This window comes from Nothobranchius furzeri, chromosome 16 (genome assembly GCF_043380555.1).
Source record: "Nothobranchius furzeri strain GRZ-AD chromosome 16, NfurGRZ-RIMD1, whole genome shotgun sequence".
Lineage (NCBI taxonomy): Eukaryota > Metazoa > Chordata > Actinopteri > Cyprinodontiformes > Nothobranchiidae > Nothobranchius > Nothobranchius furzeri.
In genome coordinates this window covers 55,560,221-55,580,894 of record NC_091756.1, presented here as the reverse complement: position 1 = coordinate 55,580,894, position 20,674 = coordinate 55,560,221, and the positions used below count along the sequence as shown (strand labels likewise).

At 37.0% G+C, this 20,674-nt stretch overlaps 10 non-coding genes across 10 annotated transcripts; all 10 read left to right on the top strand.

Annotated features, from left to right (window-relative positions):
• Nucleotides 1-436: 436 nt before the first annotated feature.
• On the top strand, nt 437-508 carry trnap-cgg (transfer RNA proline (anticodon CGG)). Its single transcript has one exon. It is a non-coding gene; the product is annotated as a tRNA-Pro (tRNA).
• A 1,497-nt stretch (nt 509-2,005) lies between these two features.
• On the top strand, nt 2,006-2,077 carry trnap-cgg (transfer RNA proline (anticodon CGG)). Its single transcript has one exon. It is a non-coding gene; the product is annotated as a tRNA-Pro (tRNA).
• A 1,496-nt stretch (nt 2,078-3,573) lies between these two features.
• trnap-ugg (transfer RNA proline (anticodon UGG)) lies at nt 3,574-3,645 on the top strand. The gene has a single exon. It is a non-coding gene; the product is annotated as a tRNA-Pro (tRNA).
• Nucleotides 3,646-5,722: 2,077 nt separating this feature from the next.
• trnap-agg (transfer RNA proline (anticodon AGG)) lies at nt 5,723-5,794 on the top strand. The gene has a single exon. It is a non-coding gene; the product is annotated as a tRNA-Pro (tRNA).
• A 1,496-nt stretch (nt 5,795-7,290) lies between these two features.
• On the top strand, nt 7,291-7,362 carry trnap-cgg (transfer RNA proline (anticodon CGG)). The gene has a single exon. It is a non-coding gene; the product is annotated as a tRNA-Pro (tRNA).
• Nucleotides 7,363-8,065: 703 nt separating this feature from the next.
• On the top strand, nt 8,066-8,137 carry trnap-cgg (transfer RNA proline (anticodon CGG)). Its single transcript has one exon. It is a non-coding gene; the product is annotated as a tRNA-Pro (tRNA).
• A 2,077-nt stretch (nt 8,138-10,214) lies between these two features.
• trnap-ugg (transfer RNA proline (anticodon UGG)) lies at nt 10,215-10,286 on the top strand. Its single transcript has one exon. It is a non-coding gene; the product is annotated as a tRNA-Pro (tRNA).
• A 2,272-nt stretch (nt 10,287-12,558) lies between these two features.
• On the top strand, nt 12,559-12,630 carry trnap-cgg (transfer RNA proline (anticodon CGG)). Its single transcript has one exon. It is a non-coding gene; the product is annotated as a tRNA-Pro (tRNA).
• A 1,518-nt stretch (nt 12,631-14,148) lies between these two features.
• trnar-ccg (transfer RNA arginine (anticodon CCG)) lies at nt 14,149-14,220 on the top strand. The gene has a single exon. It is a non-coding gene; the product is annotated as a tRNA-Arg (tRNA).
• A 2,582-nt stretch (nt 14,221-16,802) lies between these two features.
• Nucleotides 16,803-16,874, top strand: trnap-ugg (transfer RNA proline (anticodon UGG)). The gene has a single exon. It is a non-coding gene; the product is annotated as a tRNA-Pro (tRNA).
• Nucleotides 16,875-20,674: the final 3,800 nt, after the last annotated feature.

Here is a 20,674-nt window from a genome sequence, read left to right as displayed (position 1 = left end):
ATGATAAACTTATGAATGAAGTGAAAAAAAAGTACCTGACAAGATGGGGTTTTCTTCACACACAGCCCATTATTTATTTGATAAAGACCCAAGAAAAACATTCTCTTTAGGACAACTCCCAATTGTATTGAACCCTCTGAATTTTCCCTTGAACAAAAGGTGAGGGAAAGATCTTCACGTTTGCTAGTTGATAGTACTATATGAAAAGTTAATCTTTCAGTATTTGTGTGAAAACATTAAAAATGGTACCATGTTTCCAGGAATAGATAACCCATTCCAAGAATATCGACTTCTTTCGGTTGTGAGATACTGTACAGCCTATCCTGACTTAGTTTTCAATGCTATTGGTTTGTAGTTCAGATAAGGTGTTCATCCCTACCAATTAAATTGTTGAACGTTAACTGAAATTTCTTGAAGATTGCCCCCTTTGCACCCCGGCTCGTTGGTCTAGTAGTATGATTCTCGCTTCGGGTGCGAGAGGTCCCGGGTTCAAATCCCGGACGAGCCCAGCTTCAATTCAAGATTAATTTCTTCTGAAGTAACAGAACAAAGATCAATGTGAGGAAAATTATTTCTGTGCATTGAGGCATTCAATCATTTTACACACTACCTCAATCAAAGATGCAACTCTTTATCAAAAAATCTGATTTCTGCACCAATTGTCTTGAAGGCCACCCTGTATTGAACACCAAAAGAGTAAGGATATCATGTCCATGTTAGAAACACTAGCATAACAGATACAGTCAAAGTCTTGGAAATCTTGACAATGATCCTTAAAAGAATTGCCATGTTGATTGGTACAAAAAAGATTGATGTCAAAATAACTAACACAATCAAACATAGCCTGTTTCTTATCTTAGGACAACATAATAAACTGCTTCATTTGAATCTTAAATCCTTGAGTTTCGACAATTTTGAAATCCTAAACAAGAGGCTCATTGGTCTTGGAGTATGATTGTCGCTTTGGGTGCTAGAGGCCCTGGATTTCAATCCCAGATGAGCCCAGCCATCATTGCCAAGAAGAACATGTTTTGAAGTCACTGAAAATAAATAAAGGAAATAGAGGAGAAAGATTTCTGATCATACCGCAACTCAATCATTTGCAACACTACCTCATTCAAAGATGAATCTTTTCCCTTAACTAAATCTTGTTTCTGTGCCAACTCTTTAGTCATTTTAATTCTACCCTATATTAAAAATCAAAGAGTAAGGACATCATGTTAATGTTGGATACACAAGCACAACAGATACAGTCAATGTCATGGAAATCTTGACAATGATCCTCAAAGGATTGCCATGTTGGTAAAAACAAGATCACAAGGTGGTTGTCAAAATTACTAACTGAATCAAGAATACAAAATCAAACCTAGCCTCATTCTTATCTTAGGACAATGTAATAAACTGTGATAGTTTTATCTTGAATCTTTGAGTTTCCTCAAGAATTAGCTTTTTAAACATGTGGCTTGTTGGTCTTGGAGTTTGATTCTCGCTTAGGGAGCGAGAAGTCCCGGGTTTAAATCACAGGCGTGTCCTAGGTGCAATCATTGTTTAGAAGTGTTTTTGCCAAGTATGATAAACTTATGAATGAAGTGAAAAAAAAGTACCTGACAAGATGGGGTTTTCTTCACACACAGCCCATTATTTATTTGATAAAGACCCAAGAAAAACATTCTCTTTAGGACAACTCCCAATTGTATTGAACCCTCTGAATTTTCCCTTGAACAAAAGGTGAGGGAAAGATCTTCACGTTTGCTAGTTGATAGTACTATATGAAAAGTTAATCTTTCAGTATTTGTGTGAAAACATTAAAAATGGTACCATGTTTCCAGGAATAGATAACCCATTCCAAGAATATCGACTTCTTTCGGTTGTGAGATACTGTACAGCCTATCCTGACTTAGTTTTCAATGCTATTGGTTTGTAGTTCAGATAAGGTGTTCATCCCTACCAATTAAATTGTTGAACGTTAACTGAAATTTCTTGAAGATTGCCCCCTTTGCACCCCGGCTCGTTGGTCTAGTAGTATGATTCTCGCTTCGGGTGCGAGAGGTCCCGGGTTCAAATCCCGGACGAGCCCAGCTTCAATTCAAGATTAATTTCTTCTGAAGTAACAGAACAAAGATCAATGTGAGGAAAATTATTTCTGTGCATTGAGGCATTCAATCATTTTACACACTACCTCAATCAAAGATGCAACTCTTTATCAAAAAATCTGATTTCTGCACCAATTGTCTTGAAGGCCACCCTGTATTGAACACCAAAAGAGTAAGGATATCATGTCCATGTTAGAAACACTAGCATAACAGATACAGTCAAAGTCTTGGAAATCTTGACAATGATCCTTAAAAGAATTGCCATGTTGATTGGTACAAAAAAGATTGATGTCAAAATAACTAACACAATCAAACATAGCCTGTTTCTTATCTTAGGACAACATAATAAACTGCTTCATTTGAATCTTAAATCCTTGAGTTTCGACAATTTTGAAATCCTAAACAAGAGGCTCATTGGTCTTGGAGTATGATTGTCGCTTTGGGTGCTAGAGGCCCTGGATTTCAATCCCAGATGAGCCCAGCCATCATTGCCAAGAAGAACATGTTTTGAAGTCACTGAAAATAAATAAAGGAAATAGAGGAGAAAGATTTCTGATCATACCGCAACTCAATCATTTGCAACACTACCTCATTCAAAGATGAATCTTTTCCCTTAACTAAATCTTGTTTCTGTGCCAACTCTTTAGTCATTTTAATTCTACCCTATATTAAAAATCAAAGAGTAAGGACATCATGTTAATGTTGGATACACAAGCATAACAGATACAGTCAATGTCATGGAAATCTTGACAATGATCCTCAAAGGATTGCCATGTTGGTAAAAACAAGATCACAAGGTGGTTGTCAAAATTACTAACTGAATCAAGAATACAAAATCAAACCTAGCCTCATTCTTATCTTAGGACAATGTAATAAACTGTGAAAGTTTTATCTTGAATCTTTGAGTTTCCTCAAGAATTAGCTTTTTAAACATGTGGCTTGTTGGTCTTGGAGTTTGATTCTCGCTTAGGGAGCGAGAAGTCCCGGGTTTAAATCACAGGCGTGTCCTAGGTACAATCATTGTTTAGAAGTGTTTTTGCCAAGTATGATAAACTTATGAATGAAGTGAAAAAAAGTACCTGACAAGATGGGGTTTTCTTCACACACAGCCCATTATTTATTTGATAAAGACCCAAGAAAAACATTCTCTTTAGGACAACTCCCAATTGTATTGAACCCTCTGAATTTTCCCTTGAACAAAAGGTGAGGGAAATATCTTCACGTTTGCTAGTTGATAGTACTAGATGAAAAGTTAATCTTTCAGTATTTGTGTGAAAACATTAAAAATGGTACCATGTTTCCAGGAATAGATAACCCATTCCAAGAATATCGACTTCTTTCGGTTGTGAGATACTGTACAGCCTATCCTGACTTAGTTTTCAATGCTATTGGTTTGTAGTTCAGATAAGGTGTTCATCCCTACCAATTAAATTGTTGAAAGTTAACTGAAATTTCTTGAAGATTGCCCCCTTTGCACCCCGGCTCGTTGGTCTAGTAGTATGATTCTCGCTTTGGGTGCGAGAGGTCCCGGGTTCAATTCCCGGACGAGCCCAGCTTCAGTTCAAAATTAATTTCTTCTGAAGTAACAGAACAAAGATCAATGTGAGGGAAATTATTTCTGTGAGGGAAATTATTTCTGTGCATTGAGTTATTCAATTGTTTGACACACTACCTCAATCAAAGATGCAACTCTTTATCAAAAAATCTGATTTCTGCACCAATTGTCTTGAAGTCTACCCTGTATTGAACACTAAAAGAGTAAGGATATCATGTCCATGTTAGAAACACTAGCATAACAGATACAGTCAAAGTCTTGGAAATCTTGACAATGATCCTTAAAAGAATTGCCATGTTGATTGGTACAAAAAAGATTGATGTCAAAATAACTAACACAATCAAACCTAGCCTGTTTCTTATCTTAGGACAACATAATAAACTGCTTCATTTGAATCTTAAATCCTTGAGTTTCGACAATTTTGAAATCCTAAACAAGAGGCTCATTGGTCTTGGAGTATGATTGTCGCTTTGGGTGCTAGAGGCCCTGGATTTCAATCCCAGATGAGCCCAGCCATCATTGCCAAGAAGAACATGTTTTGAAGTCACTGAAAATAAATAAATGAAATAGAGGAGAAAGATTTCTGATCATACCGCAACTCAATCATTTGCAACACTACCTCATTCAAAGATGAATCTTTTCCCTTAACTAAATCTTGTTTCTGTGCCAACTCTTTAGTCATTTTAATTCTACCCTATATTAAAAATCAAAGAGTAAGGACATCATGTTAATGTTGGATACACAAGCATAACAGATACAGTCAATGTCATGGAAATCTTGACAATGATCCTCAAAGGATTGCCATGTTGGTAAAAACAAGATCACAAGGTGGTTGTCAAAATTACTAACTGAATCAAGAATACAAAATCAAACCTAGCCTCATTCTTATCTTAGGACAATGTAATAAACTGTGAAAGTTTTATCTTGAATCTTTGAGTTTCCTCAAGAATTAGCTTTTTAAACATGTGGCTTGTTGGTCTTGGAGTTTGATTCTCGCTTAGGGAGCGAGAAGTCCCGGGTTTAAATCACAGGCGTGTCCTAGGTACAATCATTGTTTAGAAGTGTTTTTGCCAAGTATGATAAACTTATAAATGAAGTGAAAAAAAGTACCTGACAAGATGGGGTTTTCTTCACACACAGCCCATTATTTATTTGATAAAGACCCAAGAAAAACATTCTCTTTAGGACAACTCCCAATTGTATTGAACCCTCTGAATTTTCCCTTGAACAAAAGGTGAGGGAAAGATCTTCACGTTTGCTAGTTGATAGTACTAGATGAAAAGGTAATCTTTCAGTATTTGTGTGAAAACATTAAAAATGGTACCATGTTTCCAGGAATAGATAACCCATTCCAAGAATATCAACTTCTTTCGGTTGTGAGATACTGTACAGCCTATCCTGACTTAGGCCCTGTCCACACGTAGCCGGGGATCTGCCAAAACGTAGATATTTTTCTACGTTTTGGCCTGTCATCCACACGAAAACGGAGTTTTTTCACACGAAAACGGATCTTTTTAAAAACTCCGGCCAAAGTGAAGATCTGAGTTTTCTCCGTTTTGGGTGTCTGCGTGTGGACGGACAAAACCGGAGTTTTAAGGTCCGCAACGTCACTTTCCGCGACAAAAAATGCTGACATCACGTGTGCGACCTGTGTTTACACTAGCCGACATCATGGAAGCCTTCAGAGCTGCGCTCTGTCACTACCCGATCCATCAATTGTCCAAGCGCTTTCTGCTTGTTTGTTTTTATAAGAGGAATTACTGCTCCTTGCGGAAGACCACAGACGAAGGACGAGGTTAAGAACGGGGGAAGTACTGCCGCCTACAGGTCTGGCATGTCCTTAACAACGTATTTATCCGGGTACGTGTGGACAGAGTTCTTTTTTAAAACGAGGTGGTGTGGATGCAAGTTTTTGGAGGGGCGGATATTCGTTTTTAAAAAACCCCGGCTACATGTGGACTAGGCCTAAGTTTTCAATGCTATTGGTTTGTAGTTCAGATAAGGTGTTCATCCCTACCAAATAAATTGTTGAACGTTAACTGAAATTTCTTGAAGATTGCCCTCTTTGCACCCCGGCTCGTTGGTCTAGTAGTATGATTCTCGCTTAGGGTGCTAGAGGTCCCGGGTTCAATTCCCGGATGAGCCCAGCTTCAATTCAAGATTAATTTCTTCTGAAGTAACAGAACAAAGATCAATGTGAGGAAAATTATTTCTGTGCATTGAGGCATTCAATCATTTGACACACTACCTCAATCAAAGATGCAACTCTTTATCAAAAAATCTGATTTCTGCACCAATTGTCTAGAAGTCCTCCCTGTATTGAACACTAAAAGAGTAAGGATATCATGTCCATGTTAGAAACACTAGCATAACAGATACAGTCAAAGTCTTGGAAATCTTGACAATGATCCTTAAAAGAATTGCCATGTTGATTGGTACAAAAAAGATTGATGTCAAAATAACTAACAAAATCAAACCTAGCCTGTTTCTTATCTTAGGACAACATAATAAACTGCTTCATTTGAATCTTAAATCCTTGAGTTTCGACAATTTTGAAATTCTAAACAAGAGGCTCATTGGTCTTGGAGTATGATTGTCGCTTTGGGTGCTAGAGGCCCTGGATTTCAATCCCAGATGAGCCCAGCTATCATTGCCAAGAAGAACATGTTTTGAAGTCACTGAAAATAAATAAAGGAAATAGAGGAGAAAGATTTCTGATCATACCGCAACTCAATCATTTGCAACACCACCTCATTCAAAGATGAATCTTTTCCCTTAACTAAATCTTGTTTCTGTGCCAACTCTTTAGTGTTTTTAATTCTACCCTATATTAAAAATCAAAGAGTAAGGACATCATGTTAATGTTGGATACACAAGCATAACAGATACAGTCAATGTCATGGAAATCTTGACAATGATCCTCAATGGATTGCCATGTTGGTAAAAACAAGATCACAAGGTGGTTGTCAAAATTACTAACTGAATCAAGAATACAAAATCAAACCTAGCCTCATTCTTATCTTAGTACAATGTAATAAACTGTGAAAGTTTTATGTTTAATCTTTGAGTTTCCTCAAGAATTAGCTTTTTAAACATGTGGCTTGTTGGTCTTGGAGTTTGATTCTCGCTTAGGGAGCGAGAAGTCCCGGGTTTAAATCACAGGCGTGTCCTAGGTACAATCATTGTTTAGAAGTGTTTTTGCCAAGTATGATAAACTTATAAAAGAAGTGAAAAAAAGTACCTGACAAGATGGGGTTTTCTTCACACACAGCCCATTATTTATTTGATAAAGACCCAAGAAAAACATTCTCTTTAGGACAACTCCCAATTGTATTGAACCCTCTGAATTTTCCCTTGAACAAAAGGTGAGGGAAAGACCTTCACGTTTGCTAGTTGATAGTACTAGATGAAAAGGTAATCTTTCAGTATTTGTGTGAAAACATTAAAAATGGTACCATGTTTCCAGGAATAGATAACCCATTAGAAGAATATCGACTTCTTTCGGTTGTGAGATACTGTACAGCCTATCCTGACTTAGTTTTCAATGCTATTGGTTTGTATTTAAGATAAGGTGTTCATCCTTACCAATTAAATTGTTGAACGTTAACTGAAATTTCTTGAAGATTGCCCTCTTTGTACCACGGCTCGTTGGTCTAGTAGTATGATTCTCGCTTCGGGTGCGAGAGGTCCCGTGTTCAATTCCCGGACGAGCCCAGCTTCAATTCAAAATTCATTTCTTCTGAAGTAACAGAACAAAGATCATTGTGAGGAAAATATTTCTGTGCATTGAGGCATTCAATCCTTTGACACACTACCTCAATCAAAGATGCAACTCTATCAAAAAATCTGATTTCTGCACCAATTGTCTTGAAGGCCACCCTGTATTGAGCACCAAAAGAGTAAGGATATCATGTCCATGTTAGAAACACTAGCATAACAGATGCAGTCAAAGTCTTGGAAATCTTGACAATGATCCTTAAAAGAATTGCCATGTTGATTGGTACAAAAAAGATTGATGTCAAAATAACTAACAAAATCAAACCTAGCCTGTTTCTTATCTTAGGAAAACATAATAAACTGCTTCATTTGAATCTTAAATCGTTGAGTTTCGACAATTTTGAAATCCTAAACAAGAGGCTCATTGGTCTTGGAGTATGATTGTCGCTTTGGGTGCTAGAGGCCCTGGAAGTTAATCTTTCAGTATTTGTGTGAAAACATTAAAAATGGTACCATGTTTCCAGGAATAGATAACCCATTCCAAGAATATCGACTTCTTTCAGTTGTGAGATACTGTACAGCCTATCCTGACTTAGTTTTCAATGCTATTGGTCTGTAGTTCAGATAAGGTGTTCATCCCTACCAATTAAATTGTTGAACGTTAACTGAAATTTCTTGAAGATTGCCCTCTTTCCACCCTGGCTCGTTGGTCTAGTAGTATGATTCTCGCTTCGGGTGCGAGAGGTCCCGGGTTCAATTCCCGGACGAGCCCAGCTTCAGTTCAAAATTAATTTCTTCTGAAGTAACAGAACAAAGATCAATGTGAGGGAAATTATTTCTGTGAGGGAAATTATTTCTGTGCATTGAGAAATTCAATTGTTTGACACACTACCTCAATCAAAGATGCAACTCTTTATCAAAAAATCTGATTTCTGCACCAATTGTCTTGAAGTCCACCCTGTATTGAACACCAAAAGAGTAAGGATATCATGTCCATGTTAAAAACACTAGCATAACAGATACAGTCAAAGTCTTGGAAATCTTGACAATGATCCTTAAATGAATTGCCATGTTGATTGGTACAAAAAAGATTGATGTCAAAATAACTAACAAAATCAAACATAGCCTGTTTCTTATCTTAGGACAACATAATAAACTGCTTCATTTGAATCTTAAATCCTTGAGTTTCGACAATTTTGAAATCCTAAACAAGAGGCTCATTGGTCTTGGAGTATGATTGTCGCTTTGGGTGCTAGAGGCCCTGGATTTCAATCCCAGATGAGCCCAGCCATCATTGCCAAGAAGAACATGTTTTGAAGTCACTGAAAATAAATAAAGGAAATAGAGGAGAAAGATTTCTGATCATACCGCAACTCAATCATTTGCAACACTACCTCATTCAAAAATGAATCTTTTACCTTAACTAAATCTTGTTTCTGTGCCAACTCTTTAGTCATTTTAATTCTACCCTATATTAAAAATCAAAGAGTAAGGACATCATGTTAATGTTGGATACACAAGCATAACAGATACAGTCAATGTCATGGAAATCTTGACAATGATCCTCAAAGGATTGCCATGTTGGTAAAAACAAGATCACAAGGTGGTTGTCAAAATTACTAACTGAATCAAGAATACAAAATCAAACCTAGCCTCATTCTTATCTTAGGAGAATGTAATAAACTGTGAAAGTTTTATCTTGAATCTTTGAGTTTCCTCAAGAATTAGCTTTTTAAACATGTGGCTTGTTGGTCTTGGAGTTTGATTCTCGCTTAGGGAGCGAGAAGTCCCGGGTTTAAATCACAGGCGTGTCCTAGGTACAATCATTGTTTAGAAGTGTTTTTGCCAAGTATGATAAACTTATAAATGAAGTGAAAAAAAGTACCTGACAAGATGGGGTTTTCTTCACACACAGCCCATTATTTATTTGATAAAGACCCAAGAAAAACATTCTCTTTAGGACAACTCCCAATTGTATTGAACCCTCTGAATTTTCCCTTGAACAAAAGGTGAGGGAAAGATCTTCACGTTTGCTAGTTGATAGTACTAGATGAAAAGGTAATCTTTCAGTATTTGTGTGAAAACATTAAAAATGGTACCATGTTTCCAGGAATAGATAACCCATTCCAAGAATATCGACTTCTTTCGGTTGTGAGATACTGTACAGCCTATCCTGACTTAGGCCCTGTCTACACGTAGCCGGGGATCTGCCAAAACGTAGATATTTTTCTACGTTTTGGCCTGTCATCCACACGAAAACGGAGTTTTTTCACACGAAAACGGATCTTTTTAAAAACTCCGGCCAAAGTGAAGATCTGAGTTTTCTCCGTTTTGGGTGTCTGCGTGTGGACGGACAAAACCGGAGTTTTAAGGTCCGCAACGTCACTTTCCGCGACAAAAAATGCTGAAATCACGTGTGCGACCTGTGTTTACACTAGCCGACATCATGGAAGCCTTCAGAGCTGCGCTCTGTCACTACCCGATCCATCAATTGTCCAAGCGCTTTCTGCTTGTTTGTTTTTATAAGAGGAATTACTGCTCCTTGCGGAAGACCACAGATGAAGGACGAGGTTGAGAACGGGGGAAGTACTGCCGCCTACAGGTCTGGCATGTCCTTAACAACGTATTTATCCGGGTACGTGTGGACAGAGTTCTTTTTTAAAACGAGGTGGTGTGGATGCAAGTTTTTGGAGGGGCGGATATTCGTTTTTAAAAAACCCCGGCTACGTGTGGACTAGGCCTAAGTTTTCAATGCTATTGGTTTGTAGTTCAGATACGGTGTTCATCCCTACCAATTAAATTGTTGAACGTTAACTGAAATTTCTTGAAGATTGCCCTCTTTGCACCCCGGCTCGTTGGTCTAGTAGTATGATTCTCGCTTTGGGTGCGAGAGGTCCCGGGTTCAATTCCCGGACGAGCCCAGCTTCAATTCAAGATTAATTTCTTCTGAAGTAACAGAACAAAGATCAATGTGAGGAAAATTATTTCTGTGCATTGAGGCATTCAATCATTTTACACACTACCTCAATCAAAGATGCAACTCTTTATCAAAAAATCTGATTTCTGCACCAATTGTCTTGAAGTCCTCCCTGTATTGAACACCAAAAGAGTAAGGATATCATGTCCATGTTAGAAACACTAGCATAACAGATAAAGTCAAAGTCTTGGAAATCTTGGCAATGATCCTTAAAAGAATTGCCATGTTGATTGGTACAAACTAGATTGATGACAAAATAACTAACAAAATCAAACCTAGCCTGTTTCTTATCTTAGGACAACATAATAAACTGCTTCATTTGAATCTTAAATCCTTGAGTTTCGACAATTTTGAAATTCTAAACAAGAGGCTCATTGGTCTTGGAGTATGATTGTCGCTTTGGGTGCTAGAGGCCCTGGATTTCAATCCCAGATGAGCCCAGCTATCATTGCCAAGAAGAACATGTTTTGAAGTCACTGAAAATAAATAAAGGAAATAGAGGAGAAAGATTTCTGATCATACCGCAACTCAATCATTTGCAACACCACCTCATTCAAAGATGAATCTTTTCCCTTAACTAAATCTTGTTTCTGTGCCAACTCTTTAGTGTTTTTAATTCTACCCTATATTAAAAATCAAAGAGTAAGGACATCATGTTAATGTTGGATACACAAGCATAACAGATACAGTCAATGTCATGGAAATCTTGACAATGATCCTCGAAGGATTGCCATGTTGGTAAAAACAAGATCACAAGGTGGTTGTCAAAATTACTAACTGAATCAAGAATACAAAATCAAACCTAGCCTCATTCTTATCTTAGGACAATGTAATAAACTGTGAAAGTTTTATCTTGAATCTTTGAGTTTCCTCAAGAATTAGCTTTTTAAACATGTGGCTTGTTGGTCTTGGAGTTTGATTCTCGCTTAGGGAGCGAGAAGTCCCGGGTTTAAATCACAGGCGTGTCCTAGGTACAATCATTGTTTAGAAGTGTTTTTGCCAAGTATGATGAACTTATAAATGAAGTGAAAAAAAGTACCTGACAAGATGGGGTTTTCTTCACACACAGCCCATTATTTATTTGATAAAGACCCAAGAAAAACATTCTCTTTAGGACAACTCCCAATTGTATTGAACCCTCTGAATTTTCCCTTGAACAAAAGGTGAGGGAAAGATCTTCACGTTTGCTAGATGATAGTACTAGATGAAAAGGTAATCTTTCAGTATTTGTGTGAAAACATTAAAAATGGTACCATGTTTCCAGGAATAGATAACCCATTAGAAGAATATCGACTTCTTTCGGTTGTGAGATACTGTACAGCCTATCCTGACTTAGTTTTCAATGCTATTGGTTTGTAGTTCAGATAAGGTGTTCATCCTTACCAATTAAATTGTTGAACGTTATCTGAAATTTCTTGAAGATTGCCCTCTTTGCACCACGGCTCGTTGGTCTAGTAGTATGATTCTCTCTTCGGGTGCGAGAGGTCCCGGGTTCAATTCCCGGATCAGCCCAGCTTCAATTAAAAATTAATTTCTTCTGAAGTAACAGAACAAAGATCAATGTGAGGAAAATTATTTCTGTGCATTGAGGCATTCAATCGTTTGACACACTACCTCAATCAAAGATGCAAATCTATCAAAAAATCTGATTTCTGCACCAATTGTCTTGAAGGCCACCCTGTATTGAACACCAAAAGAGTAAGGATATCATGTCCATGTTAGAAACACTAGCATAACAGATACAGTCAAAGTCTTGGAAATCTTGACAATGATCCTTAAAAGAATTGCCATGTTGATTGGTACAAAAAAGATTGATGTCAAAATAACTAACAAAATCAAACCTAGCCTGTTTCTTATCTTAGGACAACATAATAAACTGCTTCATTTGAATCTTAAATCCTTGAGTTTCGACAATTTTGAAATCCTAAACAAGAGGCTCATTGGTCTTGGAGTATGATTGTCGCTTTGGGTGCTAGAGGCCCTGGAAGTTAATCTTTCAGTATTTGTGTGAAAACATTAAAAATGGTACCATGTTTCCAGGAATAGATAACCCATTCCAAGAATATTGACTTCTTTCGGTTGTGAGATACTGTACAGCCTATCCTGACTTAGTTTTCAATGCTATTGGTTTGTAGTTCAGATAAGGTGTTCATCCCTACCAATTAAATTGTTGAACGTTAACTGAAATTTCTTGAAGATTGCCCTCTTTGCACCCCGGCTCGTTGGTCTAGTAGTATGATTCTCGCTTCGGGTGCGAGAGGTCCCGGGTTCGATTCCCGGACGAGCCCAGCTTCAGTTCAAAATTAATTTCTTCTGAAGTAACAGAACAAAGATCAATGTGAGGGAAATTATTTCTGTGAGGGAAATTATTTCTGTGCATTGAGGCATTCAATTGTTTGACACACTACCTCAATCAAAGATGCAACTCTTTATCAAAAAATCTGATTTCTGCACCAATTGTCTTGAAGTCCACCCTGTATTGAACACCAAAAGAGTAAGGATATCATGTCCATGTTAGAAACACTAGCATAACAGATACAGTCAAAGTCTTGGAAATCTTGACAATGATCCTTAAATGAATTGCCATGTTGATTGGTACAAAAAAGATTGATGTCAAAATAACTAACAAAATCAAACCTAGCCTGTTTCTTATCTTAGGACAACATAATAAACTGCTTCATTTGAATCTTAAATCGTTGAGTTTCGACAATTTTGAAATCCTAAACAAGAGGCTCATTGGTCTTGGAGTATGATTGTCGCTTTGGGTGCTAGAGGCCCTGGATTTCAATCCCAGATGAGCCCAGCCATCATTGCCAAGAAGAACATGTTTTGAAGTCACTGAAAATAAATAAAGGAAATAGAGGAGAAAGATTTCTGATCATACCGCAACTCAATCATTTGCAACACTACCTCATTCAAAGATGAATCTTTTCCCTTAATTAAATCTTGTTTCTGTGCCAACTCTTTAGTCATTTTAATTCTACCCTATATTAAAAATCAAAGAGTAAGGACATCATGTTAATGTTGGATACACAAGCATAACAGATACAGTCAATGTCATGGAAATCTTGACAATGATCCTCAAAAGATTGCCATGTGGATTGGTAAAAACAAGATCACAAGGTGGTTGTCAAAATTACTACCTGAATCAAGAATACAAAATCAAACCTAGCCTCATTCTTATCTTAGGACAATGTAATAAACTGTGATAGTTTTATCTTGAATCTTTGAGTTTCCTCAAGAATTAGCTTTTTAAACATGTGGCTTGTTGGTCTTGGAGTTTGATTCTCGCTTAGGGAGCGAGAAGTCCCGGGTTTAAATCACAGGCGTGTCCTAGGTACAATCATTGTTTAGAAGTGTTTTTGCCAAGTATGATAAACTTATAAATGAAGTGAAAAAAAGTACCTGACAAGATGGGGTTTTCTTCACACACAGCCCATTATTTATTTGATAAAGACCCAAGATAAACATTCTCTTTAGGACAACTCCCAATTGTATTGAACCCTCTGAATTTTCCCTTGAACAAAAGATGAGGGAAAGATCTTCACGTTTGCTAGTTGATAGTACTAGATGAAAAGTTAATCTTTCAGTATTTGTGTGAAAACATTAAAAATGGTACCATGTTTCCAGGAATAGATAACCCATTCCAAGAATATCGACTTCTTTCGGTTGTGAGATACTGTACAGCCTATCCTGACGTAGTTTTCAATGCTATTGGTTTGTAGTTCAGATAAGGTGTTCATCCCTACCAATTAAATTGTTGAACGTTAACTGAAATTTCTTGAAGATTGCCCTCTTTGCACCCCGGCTCATTGGTCTAGTAGTATGATTCTTGCTTCCGGTGCGAGAGGTCCTGGGTTCAATTCCCGGATGAGCCCAGCTTCAGTTCAAAATTAATTTCTTCTGAAGTAACAGAACAAAGATCAATGTGAGGGAAATTATTTCTGTGAGGGAAATTATTTCTGTGCATTGAGGCATTCAATTGTTTGACACACTACCTCAATCAAAGATGCAACTCTTTATCAAAAAATCTGATTTCTGCACCAATTGTCTTGAAGTCCTCCCTGTATTGAACACCAAAAGAGTAAGGATATCATGTCCATGTTAGAAACACTAGCATAACAGATGCAGTCAAAGTCTTGGAAATCTTGACAATGATCCTTAAAAGAATTGCCATGTTGATTGGTACAAAAAAGATTGATGTCAAAATAACTAACAAAATCAAACCTAGCCTGTTTCTTATCTTAGGACAACATAATAAACTGCTTCATTTTGAATCTTAAATCCTTGAGTTTCGACAATTTTGACATCCTAAACAAGAGGCTCATTGGTCTTGGAGTATGATTGTCGCTTTGGGTGCTAGAGGCCCTGGATTTCAATCCCAGATGAGCCCAGCCATCATTGCCAAGAAGAACATGTTTTGAAGTCACTGAAAATAAATAAAGGAAATAGAGGAGAAAGATTTCTGATCATACCGCAACTCAATCATTTGCAACACTACCTCATTCAAAGATGAATCTTTTCCCTTAACTAAATCTTGTTTCTGTGCCAACTCTTTAGTCATTTTAATTCTACCCTATATTAAAAATCAAAGAGTAAGGACATCATGTTAATGTTGGATACACAAGCATAACAGATACAGTCAATGTCATGGAAATCTTGACAATGATCCTCAAAGGATTGCCATGTGGATTGGTAAAAACAAGATCACAAGGTGGTTGTCAAAATTACTACCTGAATCAAGAATACAAAATCAAACCTAGCCTCATTCTTATCTTAGGACAATGTAATAAAATGTGAAAGTTTTATCTTGAATCTTTGAGTTTCCTCATGAATTAGCTTTTTAAACATGTGGCTTGTTGGTCTTGGAGTTTGATTCTCGCTTAGGGAGCGAGAAGTCCCGGGTTTAAATCACAGGCGTGTCCTAGGTACAATCATTGTTTACAAGTGTTTTTGCCAAGTATGATAAACTTAAAAATGAAGTGAAAAAAGTACCTGACAAGATGGGGTTTTCTTCACACACAGCCCATTATTTATTTGATAAAGACCCAAGAAAAACATTCTCTTTAGGACAACTCCCAATTGTATTGAACCCTCTGAATTTTCCCTTGAACAAAAGGTGAGGGAAAGATCTTCACGTTTGCTAGTTGATAGTACTAGATGAAAAGTTAATCTTTCAGTATTTGTGTGAAAACATTAAAAATGGTACCATGTTTCCAGGAATAGATAACCCATTCCAAGAATATCGACTTCTTTCGGTTGTGAGATACTGTACAGCCTATCCTGACTTAGTTTTCAATGCTATTGGTTTGTAGTTCAGATAAGGTGTTCATCCCTACCAATTAAATTGTTGAACGTTAACTGAAATTTCTTGAAGATTGCCCTCGTTGCACCCTGGCTCCTTGGTCTAGTAGTATGATTCTCGCTTTGGGTGCGAGAGGTCCCGCGTTCAATTCCCGGACGAGCCCAGCTTCAATTCAAGATTAATTTCTTCTGAAGTAACAGAACAAAGATCAATGTGAGGAAAATTATTTCTGTGCATTGAGGCATTCAATTGTTTGACACACTACCTCAATCAAAGATGCAACTCTTTATCAAAAAATCTGATTTCTGCACCAATTGTCTTGAAGTCCACCCTGTATTGAACACCAAAAGAGTAAGGATATCATGACCATGTTAAAAACACAAGCATAACAGATACAGTCAGTGTCATGGAAATCTTGACAATGATCCTCAAAGGATTGCCATGTGGATTGGTAAAAACAAGATCACAAGGTGGTTGTCAAAATTACTACCTGAATCAAGAATACAAAATCAAAACTAGCCTCATTCTTATCTTAGGACAATGTAATAAACTGTGAAAGTTTTATCTTGAATCTTTGAGTTTCCTCAAGAATTAGCTTTTTAAACATGTGGCTTGTTGGTCTTGGAGTTTGATTCTCGCTTAGGGAGCGAGAAGTCCCGGGTTTAAATCACAGGCGTGTCCTAGGTACAATCATTGTTTAGAAGTGTTTTTGCCAAGTATGATAAACTTATAAATGAAGTGAAAAAAAGTACCTGACAAGATGGGGTTTTCTTCACACACAGCCCATTATTTATTTGATAAAGACCCAAGAAAAACATTCTCTTCAGGACAACTCCCAATTGTATTGAACCATCTGAATTTTCCCTTGAACAAAAAAGGTGAGGGAAAGATCTTCATGTTTGCTAGTTGATAGTACTAGATGAAAAGTTAATCTTTCAGTATTTGTGTGAAAACATTAAAAATGGTACCATGTTTCCAGGAATAGATAACCCATTCCAAGAATATCGACTTCTTTCGGTTGTGAGATACTGTACAGCCTATCCTGACTTAGTTTTCAATGCTATTGGTTTGTAGTTCAGATAAGGTGTTCATCCCTACCAATTAAATTGTTGAACGTTAACTGAAATTTCTTGAAGATTGCCCTCTTAGCACCCCGGCTCGTTGGTCTAGTAGTATGATTCTCGCTTTGGGTGCGAGAGGTCCCGGGTTCAATTCCCGGATGAGCCCAGCTTCAATTCAAAATTAATTTCTTCTGAAGTAACAGAACAAAGATCAATGTGATGAAAATTATTTCTGTGGATTGAGGCATTCAATCGTTTGACACACTACCTCAATCAAAGATGCAACTCTTTATCAAAAAATCTGATTTCTGCACCAATTGTCTTGAAGTCCACCCTGTATTGAACACCAAAAGAGTAAGGATATCATGTCCATGTTAGAAACACTGGCATAACAGATACAGTCAAAGTCTTGGAAATCTTGGCAATGATCCTTAAAAGAATTGCCATGTTGATTGGTACAAACTAGATTGATGTCAAAATAACTAACAAAATCAAACCTGGCCTGTTTCTTATCTTAGGACAACATAATAAACTGCTTCATTTGAATCTTAAATCCTTGAGTTTCGACAATTTTGAAATCCTAAACAAGAGGCTCATTGGTCTTGGAGTATGATTGTCGCTTTGGGTGCTAGAGGCCCTGGATTTCAATCCCAGATGAGCCCAGCTATCATTGCCAAGAAGAACGTGTTTTGAAGTCACTGAAAATAAATAAAGGAAATAGAGGAGAAAGATTTCTGATCATACCGCAACTCAATCATTTGCAACACTACCTCATTCAAAGATGAATCTTTTCACTTAACTAAATCTTGTTTCTGTGCCAACTCTTTAGTCATTTTAATTCTACCCTATATTAAAAATCAAAGAGTAAGGACATCATGTTAATGTTGGATACACAAGCATAACAGATACAGTCAATGTCATGGAAATCTTGACAATGATCCTCAAAGGATTGCCATGTGGATTGGTAAAAACAAGATCACAAGGTGGTTGTCAAAATTACTAACTGAATCAAGAATACAAAATCAAACCTAGCCTCATTCTTATTTTAGGACAATGTAATAAACTGTGAAAGTTTTATCTTGAATCTTTGAGTTTCCTCAAGAATTAGCTTTTTAAACATGTGGCTTGTTGGTCTTGGAGTTTGATTCTCGCTTAGGGAGCGAGAAGTCCCGGGTTTAAATCACAGGCGTGTCCTAGGTACAATCATTGTTTAGAAGTGTTTTTGCCAGTATGATAAACTTATAAATGAAGTGAAAAAAGTACCTGACAAGATGGGGTTTTCTTCACACACAGCCCATTATTTATTTGATAAAGACCCAAGAAAAACATTCTCTTTAGGACAACTCCCAATTGTATTGAACCCTCTGAATTTTCCCTTGAACAAAAGGTGAGGGAAAGATCTTCACGTTTGCTAGTTGATAGTACTAGATGAAAAGTTAATCTTTCAGTATTTGTGTGAAAACATTAAAAATGGTACCATGTTTCCAGGAATAGATAACCCATTCCAAGAATATCGACTTCTTTCGGTTGTGAGATACTGTACAGCCTATCCTGACTTAGTTTTCAATGCTATTGGTTTGTAGTTCAGATAAGGTGTTCATCCCTACCAATTAAATTGTTGAACGTTAACTGAAATTTCTTGAAGATTGCCCTCTTTGCACCCTGGCTCGTTGGTCTAGTAGTATGATTCTCGCTTCGGGTGCGAGAGGTCCCGGGTTAAATTCCCGGATGTGCCCAGCTTCAATTCAAAATTAATTTCTTCTGAAGTAACAGAACAAAGATCAATGTGAGGAAAATTATTTCTGTGCATTGAGGCATTCAATTGTTTGACACACTACCTCAATTAAAGATGCAACTCTTTATCAAAAAATCTGATTTGTGCACCAATTCTCTTGAAGTCCACCCTGTATTGAACACCAAAAGAGTAAGGATATCATGACCATGTTAGAAACACTAGCATAACAGATACAGTAAAAGTCTTGGAAATCTTGGCAATGATCCTTAAAAGAATTGCCATGTTGATTGGTACAAACTAGATTGATGTCAAAATAACTAACAAAATCAAACCTAGCCTGTTTCTTATCTTAGGACAACATAATAAACTGCTTCATTTGAATCTGAAATCCTTGAGTTTCGACAATTTTGAAATCCTAAACAAGAGTCTCATTGGTCTTGGAGTATGATTGTCGCTTTGGGTGCTAGAGGCCCTGGATTTCAATCCCAGATTAGCCCAGCTATCATTGCCAAGAAGAACATGTTTTGAAGTCACTGAAAATAAATAAAGGAAATAGAGGAGAAAGATTTCTGATCATACCGCAACTCAATCATTTGCAACACTACCTCATTCTAAGATGAATCTTTTCCCTTAACTAAATCTTGTTTCTGTGCCAACTCTTTAGTCATTTTAATTCTACCCTATATTAAAAATCAAAGAGTAAGGACATCATGTTAATGTTGGATACACAAGCATAACAGATACAGTCAATGTCATGGAAATCTTGACAATGATCCTCAAAGGATTGCCATGTGGATTGGTAAAAACAAGATCACAAGGTGGTTGTCAAAATTACTAACTGAATCAAGAATACAAAATCAAACCTAGCCTCATTCTTATCTTAGGACAATGTAATAAACTGTGAAAGTTTTATCTTGAATCTTTGAGTTTCCTCAAGAATTAGCTTTTTAAACATGTGGCTTGTTGGTCTTGGAGTTTGATTCTCGCTTAGGGAGCGAGAAGTCCCGGGTTTAAATCACAGGCGTGTCCTAGGTACAATCATTGTTTAGAAGTGTTTTTGCCAAGTATGATAAACTTATAAATGAAGTGAAAAAAGTACCTGACAAGATGGGGTTTTCTTCACACACAGCCCATTATTTATTTGATAAAGACCCAAGAAAAACATTCTCTTTAGGACAACTCCCAATTGTATTGAACCCTCTGAATTTTCCCTTGAACAAAAGGTGAGGGAAAGATCTTCACGTTTGCTAGTTGATAGTACTAGATGAAAAGTTAATCTTTCAGTATTTGTGTGAAAACATTAAAAATGGTACCATGTTTCCAGGAATAGATAACCCATTCCAAGAATATCGACTTCTTTCGGTTGTGAGATACTGTACAGCCTATCCTGACTTAGTTTTCAATGCTATTGGTTTGTAGTTCAGATAAGGTGTTCATCCCTACCAATTAAATTGTTGAACGTTAACTGAAATTTCTTGAAGATTGCCCTCTTTGCACCCTGGCTCGTTGGTCTAGTAGTATGATTCTCGTTTCGGGTGCGAGAGGTCCCGGGTTAAATTCCCAGATGTGCCCAGCTTCAATTCAAAATTAATTTCTTCTGAAGTAACAGAACAAAGATCAATGTGAGGAAAATTATTTCTGTGCATTGAGGCATTCAATTGTTTGACACACTACCTCAATTAAAGATGCAACTCTTTATCAAAAAATCTGATTTCTGCACCAATTCTCTTGAAGTCCACCCTGTATTGAACACCAAAAGAGTAAGGATATCATGACCATGTTAGAAACACTAGCATAACAGATACAGTAAAAGTCTTGGAAATCTTGGCAATGATCCTTAAAAGAATTGCCATGTTGATTGGTACAAACTAGATTGATGTCAAAATAACTAACAAAATCAAACCTAGCCTGTTTCTTATCTTAGGACAACATAATAAACTGCTTCATTTGAATCTGAAATCCTTGAGTTTCGACAATTTTGAAATCCTAAACAAGAGGCTCATTGGTCTTGGAGTATGATTGTCGCTTTGGGTGCTAGAGGCCCTGGATTTCAATCCCAGATGAGCCCAGCTATCATTGCCAAGAAGAACATGTTTTGAAGTCACTGAAAATAAATAAAGGAAATAGAGGAGAAAGATTTCTGATCATACCGCAACTCAATCATTTGCAACACTACCTCATTCAAAGATGAATCTTTTCCCTTAACTAAATCTTGTTTCTGTGCCAACTCT